Raw genomic sequence first — 9,694 nt, 5'->3', positions numbered from 1 at the left:
AGTTTTGCGGCCCTTGCTTACTATTACAGTCACAGGATTCGAGACCCTTCACAGTCTGCCCCTCACTCTACACTCAGCCTCATTTCTACCCCTCTTCCCCACTCCCCCACCTCCCTGGCCTTAAAGGATTCCTCCAAGCCCCGAGCATACCAATATCTTTATTCCCTCTACATTTTCTCACACTGTCCCCTCTGCCTGCGGTGTCCTTCGTTCCCTACACACCCTAAGGCCCAGCTCATGCCTGGTTTCCTCAGGAAACCTTCCCCAGCCATGGCCATCATGTCAGTCCGACTCTAAGGCTAAGTAAGGATCTTTTTCTGTTGGGTTTCCCCGGCACTCGGGGGCTTTCCTTTACTATAAGACACATCAGTGTGTATTTTTGTGGTTGTTTGCAGTTGTCTCCACTCACAGGTGTTCATTCATCTTGCTGCTCTGCGTCCTTGGCATGGGGCAAGGCACATTAGTAAAATGCTCAGAGCTAGTTGGGCGAATGAACGGATGGCTTATGCACTTATCTGCTGTGTCTAATTAATCTTTGTTTCTCCAATGCCTGGCACCCAGTAGGCATTCACTAAGTTTTTCTTGTCCTTAATTGAAGGACAGATAAGCAGGTGTGGGAAGACAGGTGAGGCAAGGAAAGGGATGGAGGACCAAGGGGAAGGGGCATTTGGGCAATGGAATCAGGGGCCAAGACGCAGTGCCAAAGCTCTGCAGCAGGACCTGGGCCAGGCAGCTGCAGGGTCACGGGAAGCTCTGCCTCCTTCCCCGGCTGAACCCTTTCCTAGCCATGTGGGAGGAAAGAGACCCCACCCAGCCCCAAGAGGAGTATTAACATGTCAGAATGACTGGCGGAGTATTTCTTGGGCTTATCTGTTAATAATAAAAATGAAATTATATTAAAAATACAGCAATGCGTGGGTTGCAAGACAAGTTAATGATTCCTCATGTAGTCAGATGCATGTCCCTTTAATTGAGGCAGGTAATGATGGTGATAATGATACCCTGGGTCTGTTTATGGCTTCTTTCTTCCAAGGAGCTCAAAGCACTTTCTCTTCTTATCTCATCTCTCTCCCTGACTTCCCAGGGAAGTGGGTCTTATTATCCCCATTTCTCAGGTGTCTATGTGCCGTGACTCAGCCTGTGGCTCTGGCATTCACCCCAGTGTCCCCTGGCTTGGGTGGGGCCCACATGTCTCTCTCTTCCCTGAGCACGTGGGCCTGCTACCTGGGACACCCGCATTTCCTGGACGACCAAGAAGGCCTGGTTCGCTGTGAAGGGCACTCAGATCTGCCACCACAGGGAGCACGGGAATGGGGGGAGGCCAGGCATGGGGAGGTGGAGGAGGGGTGCCTGCCGGGAAGGTGGGAGGTCCAGAGGAGTCAGAACACCAGAGTCAGAGCATCCTGAGGGCAGGAGCTGTGTGTCCCACTTAGCTTCCTATCCCTAGGACCAAGCACAGTGCACAGCACGGCGTAGGAATGTAGGCAAATGCATGGACGGTACCATGGTGTCGTTCGTGACCCAATTCAAAGGTCACCTCTCCTGAGAGGCATTCCCTGGTCCTTCTCCAGGACCCCACCCCCACCCCACCGCTGGACTCTCCCAGCCCTTGGAGCTTCTGTTTATTCTTCCCAGCAGCTTTTTTTTTTTTTAAAGATGACCGGTAAGGGGATCTTAACCCTTGACTTGGTGTTGTCAGCACCACGCTCACCCAGTGAGCGAACCGGCCATCCCTATATGGGATCCGAACCCGGGGCCTTGGTGTTATCAGCACCGCACTCTCCCGAGTGAGGGATCTTAACCCTCGACTTGGTGTTGTCAGCACCACGCTCACCCAGTGAGCGAACCGGCCATCCCTATATGGGATCCGAACCCGGGGCCTTGGTGTTATCAGCACCGCACTCTCCCGAGTGAGGGATCTTAACCCTCGACTTGGTGTTGTCAGCACCACGCTCACCCAGTGAGCGAACCGGCCATCCCTATATGGGATCCGAACCCGTGGCCTTGGTGTTATCAGCACCGCACTCTACCGAGTGAGCCACAGGCCGGCCCCTTCCCAGCAGCTTTGAGTGAGAAAAAGTGTCTTTGTGTTAGCCACCCCCATCCAGGCCTCAGCTCCTGGACTGGGCATGAGCCATACTTGTCCCACATCCTTAGGGACATCTCACAGAGCAGGGCTGGGTAGAGAGGGGCACAGGAAAGGCTGGGCTTTGAAATCAGAAAGACCAGATTCAAACCCTCCTGCCAGCTGTGTGGCTCAGGAGCCCCTTACCCTTTTCGAGCACACCACCGCCCTCTTTCTCATCACAAAACGGAGCTGAGAAAACCTTCTTTGCTGGCTTGTGGCAGGGTTAACCACGTGGTGCTGCTTGGTACCAAGTAGGTGCTCAGTGTTCATTTCCTGTGATTAATTTTAGATTTGGTGGTTCCCAGCTTTGGCTCTGCATCAGAACCGCCCTTCTCAGGACCAGACACGCTTGGAACCCCCCTGGGAAATTCTGGCCGCTGGGTATGAGGTGGGGCCAAGGCATCTGCCTGTTAAAAAGGCTCCTCTGGTTATTCCGATGTTGGTGGGTCTTATGTAATGTTTCTCAAATTGAACACATGATTATATATAAAATAGTACAAAAGTCACTGATTGCTCTGGTTTTGTGGTTCCAGTGAAGGGACAGTAAAAGTTTCTTAGGTGAAATGGTCAGCAGCTTCTTCAAGAGGGAAGCTTGGGTCCACACTGCAGGTGGGTCATCCATGCAGGCAGGAGGAAGAGAGGAGGCTCGCCCTGATTTCCCTTGCACTAGCCCTGTGGCCCCAGTAAGCCAGTCACCTTCTCTGGACTTCATCTAGCTGCTTTCTTTGGGTAGAGTCCTAGGTGCTGATTTCTTCAGCAAACATTCTCCGTATTTTTACATTTGAGGACCAGATCTGGTGGCAGAAGAGCTCTGTAGACTCTGTGACCATCAGTCGATGGGGTCATGAGGTATTGCTTGCCTTTGTTAAAATTTCTCAAGTTTACGAAGAATTAGAGGCAAAAATAAAAGTTCATAACCATTTACAGCTCCAGCTGGCATCTGAGACCCTTAAGGGAACTTTGTGCAGACTGGGGTGCCAGCCAAGCTGCCTTGCTGATTCAGGGGCCTAGGAATCCCCAGCCCTTGAAGAGAGGATTCTGTGTAGGTCAAGGGGTCAGCGAGGCAGAAGCCGACTCTGCTGCTGCTGACTTGCTGTGTGACTTTGTATGGGCCAAAGAGCCTCCCAGGCCTTGCGATTTGGAGATATAAGCTGACAATGAAAAATTCTTTCTTGAAGGCTTATGATCCTGCAAAGAAATTTAATGAGAGGAGGCAGGAATCTGTCCCAGGCATGAGAAAAGTAAATGGCCAACAACAGAAAACTGGAAAGACCCATCTCTGCAGTACAAGGCGGGAGTTATAGGCTACTGGGGTTGCTGAGCCTGAGTGTGGGGCTTGTGGGAAGCTGGAGGGTCACATAATTGCAAGTGGCAGCAGTGAATGAGGAATGAGGATTGGATACCATGTGAGGCATTTTCTCACATGCCATTCTCTTTAGTTCTCACAGACCCCTGAGACATTATTGCATCACTATTCAACATTTGTAGTCTTCCAACTCCATTTTATAGATGAGAAAATTGAGGCTCAGAGAGGTCAAGGTTCCCAAAGTCACACAGCAATTTGGTGGTGCCAGGATTTGAAACCTCATCTGTCTGACTCTGATATGTGTCCCTCTTCCCCCTACCCTGCTATAGTGGACAATCAAGACAGTGGTGTCCCCAAAGCACTTGGGTTTACTTAGATTCTCTCTGGAGTTGTTGTCCAGATGTTTCCCCAGGTGAAGTTCTCCTTTTCCTGGGAACAGGCCACTCTCAGGGTTTGGGAAGTGGGGGGCATGGCATGTGGCGGGGGGAAGACGTGAAGCTCTGACTCCTGTTCCAGGTGGGAGCTGGAGCTTGTTCTCAGGATCCTGAGCAGGAGCTGGAAACCGTTCATCTCTTGGCAGGTGGGAGCTGGGGGTGGAATGTCCGTGAACAGGTGATTGTTATTGCAACTAATCAGGGAAGGCGGAAAGGTCTTGAAATCTCAAAAGGCAAAGATTTCCAGACTGGTATCACCCCAGAGAGTCAAAGGGCAGGATTGCACAAGGGAGGCCTCTACTTGGGCACAGAAAATGAGAAAGTCAGCTTCTTTTCCTTGTACCTTGAGTGAATCACCTTTCCAAGAAGCCACGCCATTTCCTGGCTCCCTGTGCCATCTCAGAGCAGCCCGGCCAGGGTGGAGCGGAGCAAGGAGGATGAGGAGCTGGTGGCAGCAGCGTCATGTCCATTTTCACCTTTCTTGATAGGGAGCATGGAGTTGAACGCATGGGACTAGGTATGGGCCCATCACACATGCCCTGCCCGACCCTCCCCACCCCATCGACATGTCACTCCACATGGCCATAGCTGGGTACTGAGGCTCGTGTTGGGAGGATCACTGTGCCTACGGAGCAGAAGTGGGGTGTGTGTGTATAAAAGCTGCAGAAGCTGTGGCACAATCAGAGCGGCAGAGGAAAGCTTGCCAATGCTCAATCCCATCTTTCCTGCCTGGTGTAGACAGGCTTCAAAGTCAGAGATCTGGGTTAGAATCCTAGCTCTCTCCTTACATTCCTCCCCTGCCCACCCTCCAGCCCTTGGATCTCTCACTTACAGAGTCACCTTGGGCAGGTCATTCCAACCTGCCTGAGCCTTAGTTTTCCCATCTGTGTAATGGGGATAACAGTATCTGCCTCTCAGAGTTGTGAATTCAGTAGGAGAGGGATGAGAAGGTAGGCTCTGTCATCAGACAGCCTGGATTTAAATCACAACCCTGGGCTTCATCACTAGCCGTCTGGGCAGTTCCTATCCACTCTGAGCTTCAGGCGGATCCTCCATCAAATGCAGCTCCCTCGTGGAGTTGTTGTAAGGATCAAGTAAGATAGCCCTCCTGGCATATATAAGGTGTCCAACAAAAGTGTTAATTGCCTTCTTTTTCCCAGATCATTCCCTCATGATTTTGCCAAAAGAGATTTGGATGTGAAGATGTCAAATTATTGCAGAGATTGATCATTTCCAGGTTCTTAGTACATGAAATGGGGCAATAATGGCATCTGTCTCATAACGTTGTGAAGTTAATTGGGTTGATACGAGTATCATGCTCCAGCAGTGCCTGAGCCACGGGAAGTGCCCACAAATGTCAGCTTCATGGCTGGCTACACATAGTTCTTCTTTCTGATGGTGATGCAGCCCTGGCTGGTGCCTTGGCCTGAGTGGTCAGGGCTGAGCTGACTTACCCTAGAGTGACGGGTCTAGGTAGTGGTGGCCCAGGATGGCCGGGTCAGGGTAGTCAGGCTCCTTACTGAGCTTCCAGGACCAGCTCGATGTTATCTTGTAATTGAGATTGCCTTTGGCCTTGGCCAGTCCCAGGGAAGGAGGGAAAGAGGGATGTCTATGATCATCAGGCCACAGGGAAACGGGATGCTCCCACATTTTGTTGTGGCTAAGGAAGCAGGTGAGGACAGTGGCAGGACAGGCCATGGTTCTTTTTGGGCATTGAACAGCTAGGAGGCCACAGACAGATGGCAGCTAGGGGACCCCACTCCATCGTGTGGGGTACATTAGGCACTAGGCAGGGGCCCTGGAGCTTACTCCTGGCCAAGTCAGACAAGATGTGTGTCTTCTCAGGAACTAAGAGGGGGTGGATTAGGCTCCAAGTCCAGTGTTCTTTCCATGACATTGTGTATGTCTAGAGTCATGAGCCCCTGCTCTGGGAGCCCACCCATCAATTCATGGCAGACGGTCAGTCGGATGCTCAGAAGGGAGCACGGAAGAAGAAGAGAGGTTCAGAGAAAGTTTGTGGAGGAGGTGACATTGGAGCCAGGCTTTTCAGGTGGAGATGAGGGGAAAGCAGTGGCCTACTTCCTCATCTCCCTCTCGTTTCTCCACCTCCACCAACTGCAATTGGCTTCTCCCACAACATGCAACTGTTCTCACTGAGGTCATCAGTGACCTTCTTGTGGCGAATCCAGTGGGTGCATCACAGCACTCCTAACTGGTGTGGGGTCACATTTGACATTGTCACTCACTTCTCCCTTGATTCTTGGTTCTCTTCTGCCTCCCCAGCTGTAGCTTCTCAATTTCCTCATCTTTCTATGACTCATCTTTCTATGCTCCCTGTCTCTCTACCATCCATCCATCCGTTAATCCATCCATCTATTCATCTGTCCGCCCGTCCGTTTATTCCATTTATCTTTGTAAGTAAGGAGAGCTTAAAGAAGGCAGTACATACAAAAGTGTGGAAGGGTTCAGGAAATCCAACAAGAGACAGTACAGCTCCCACGGCCTGCAACATCAGGGAGCCATTACCAGCCGTGGGCCTGAAGACCACGTGGTTATCAGAACCCAGGGAGGGAAGCCATGAGAGGGGCTTCCTGTTGGGGGCTGGGGCCTTCAGCACAGGGACATAGCCAGCCAGCGGGGCAAACACCCTGACCTCATGTGGCCCGCTGAGGTCAGCCTCCGTGTCCCCTCCATGTCCTGCTGCTGGGGCCAAGCGTCCGCCCCCGTGCTCCATACCCTCACTCTGAGGGCTCCTCTCTGCTCCAGTGGCTGATGCCCCCAAATTTCTATCTCTGGCCAGCCTTCTCTCCTGACCTCTGAATGCCCAGCTCTCCACTTACTGGACATTTCTGGCTGTCCCTCAGGTGTTATAAACTTTGCCTGTCCACAATGGAACTCAGGGCTTTCCCCGAAACTGTTCGCCTCCCAGACTCCTGTCCCTGTGAATGGCGCCTCCACTGGCCTCTCATCCAAGTCAGGGGCTGGGACTTATTCCTGGCTCCTGCCTCTGCTTTACTTACCACATCTGTCACCAAGTCCTGTGAAATTGTCACCCAGAGATGCACCCTTCTCCCATGCCGACTCCTGGGCCTTGGTTGGGGCCCTCTCATCTCTCCCCTGGGTTACTATGGTTACTTCCCAGTGGCTGCCTGATTCCCAGCCTCATTCTTGTGGCAGGGGCTGCTGATGCCTCTTAAGGTCCATTTTCTCTCCATTTTTAGTTAGGTACATTGCCAATGATCTAGAAGACAACATTTGCCCGACTCTCTGTGGCTAGGAATGGCCGTCTGACTAAGTCATATAAAAAGATGTATAAGTTCTATAAGAAGCAGAAGTGTCATGTGGCAGTGCTAGGAAGTCTCCTTAAAATGGAGAAGGAACACTCTTTTTTCTTCTGGCTCTATTCTGCTCCCTGGAACATGGATATGATGGCTGGAGCTCTAGCAACTACATTGGAACATGTGGATAATGGCCTTTTACAGCTGAAAGGATGACTTTCTAGGAGTATATCAGCCATAAGCCACTATCTCAGGACTTCAGTGCAAAAGCAAAATCTATGTCCAACTTGTTTAAGCCACTGTTAGTTTTTGTTTGTCTGTTATTTGCCCCTGAACATAATTCTAACTGATGTGCATTTTACCCAGGGGGATTGTTTCAGATGTTTCTAGGCCCACACACCCCCTTGGACCACCAATTTCAGGACAGCTGTGGGGACTGTTTGATGCATGCTGGGAGTGTCTTATTTCAAGCATATAAGGCTTGTTCAAAGCTGCAGAAGGCCAGTCAGCCACCACCCAGGCAGTCTGGAAGAGAAATGGGTGGGGAGAAAGTTAATGCCTCCTGGGGGCAAACTCAAGCCATGGGGTATGAAAGTTGGTGACAATATGGGGTTCATTAGTGGTTTCTCAGATGTTCCCGGCAGGCCTGAGTTCTAGCTGCCCACAGAGCTAATCAGCTTAATAACATACCCTTCCCTGTCTTTTCTACCTTCCCTGTCTCACTCTTTTCACTCTGTCACTGTTGCTTCCTGGGGTCACTTCTCAAGTAAACCACCTCCACCCTTGTTCTCGTCTCAGGCTCTGCTGCTGGGGGGATGTACAGGACTCTCTCTAAAATGTAGCTCTATCCATGCCTTTCCCCTTCTAAAAGCCCATCACCATCTGGATGATGGCATGCCTCCTAAGCCCGGTCACCAGCTCTGATCACCTCCATCCCTCACTCCCGGCCCCCTGTGTGCCCTTTGCTCTACTGTGCCAAGCCACATGCAGTTCTCTGAAGGCCCCTGCAGTTTTACGCTCTGCTGTCTTCTTGCAGACTGGAGCAGCCTTCCTCTACCTCTGCATACTGCAAAGCCTCGGTGCCCTTCCCATCCTGCTAACGTGCCCACCTTCTGGAAAGCACCCCCTCCCGACACCCCAAACTCAGCTGGAGCTGCCCCTGGCCCAGGGTCTCATTCCTCTTCCACACCATCCTCAGACTGTCTACTTGGCTGCCTTTCTTTCTCTCATCTTAGTGCTGCTTTTAGGGCAGGGACTACGTACATCCTGCTCAGTTTTGCATCCTGGGGCCTAGTGTGGAGCCGAGCACCAGAGGGACAGGGGCAGCACCAGTGTGAGCAGGCCCAGAGAAGGGTACCTGCGGGGTGGCATTGTTTATTCCTGGACAGGGAAGTGTTCTGCATGTCCAGGTCCCCTCACGCCAGCACCCAGTTTCTCCACGATTTAGTCTCCCTCATCTTTTCTGCCTCAGCTCCCCCAACCTGTCCTCCTGCACAGAGCTCCAGCCACACTATCAGTTGTCCTGCTCCACACACGCCCTGCACTCTCGAGCCGCCACAGCTGCGCTCATGCGTGTCCTTCCCTGTGCCTGGATTGTGCCACTTCCCCAAGCTCCCCGCCCCCACCCCACTGGAGAATTTCTCTCTGCCCTTACAGGCCATGTCAAATACATCTGCATCCATAAAGCCCTTCTCTGCTAGAACTGTGCTTTGCACATTGTGGGTTCTTAGGAAAGCTTGTCTTTGTTTTATTGGGTGTATTGGGTGAGGTGGGGGGCGTGTATGTATTTATTTAACAAATATTTACTTAGAGCTTAATATATTCTAGGCAGTATTCTATGTGCTGTGCACACATCAGCTAATTTAATACACATGGCAATCCCATAAGGAAGGTTTTGTTATTGTTCTCATTTTATGAATTATACAACTAGGCACAGAGAAGTTAAGTAACTTGTCTAAGGTTATATAGCTAGAAATGGCTAGAGACAGGACTTGAACCCAAGCAATCTGGCTCCAGGGTCCATGCTATTTATTGGGGGCTGAGGCTGGGCAATAGGCAGAGGGCATTGACTGCCACACTGAGGAGCATAAACTTCATTTTGCAGGCATGGGGGGCTGTGAAAGATCTTTGTGTTTTCACACTGTGGGTGGTCTGGAGGTGAATCTAGACTGGACTGTCCCGATGTGAGCTCCTCTTCCCTTGCTGTGCAGGCTGTGCAGGTGTGGGATGGGGGGTCAGGGACCACTCTTTAGGACCCTGGTGTGGAGGGGTGGCTCTCAGTGCCTGGGGAGCCTTTGACTGACCAAAGCAGAGCAGAATGGGTGGTGAGAGGCTCCTTTATTATCGACACTATAAACTGGAAGGAGAAAATCAATAGCTTGATATTTCAATCAACTTCCCCTTCTGGGAGCTCTGAGACTGAGCCGGGGTGAGGAGAGCAGCTTTTAGAAAACCTTACAAATGGCTGGGAATGTCTGGCCATGGGGGTCACCAAACAGTTCCTGAGCTTTGAGTGAGGCATGGATATTGTCCTGGCCTTTGTCAGGTA

The sequence above is a fragment of the Galeopterus variegatus genome, unplaced genomic scaffold, assembly GCF_000696425.1.
Source record: "Galeopterus variegatus unplaced genomic scaffold, G_variegatus-3.0.2 Scaffold7, whole genome shotgun sequence".
NCBI classification, from domain to species: Eukaryota; Metazoa; Chordata; class Mammalia; order Dermoptera; family Cynocephalidae; genus Galeopterus; species Galeopterus variegatus.
Note: the sequence above shows the minus strand (reverse complement) of the source record.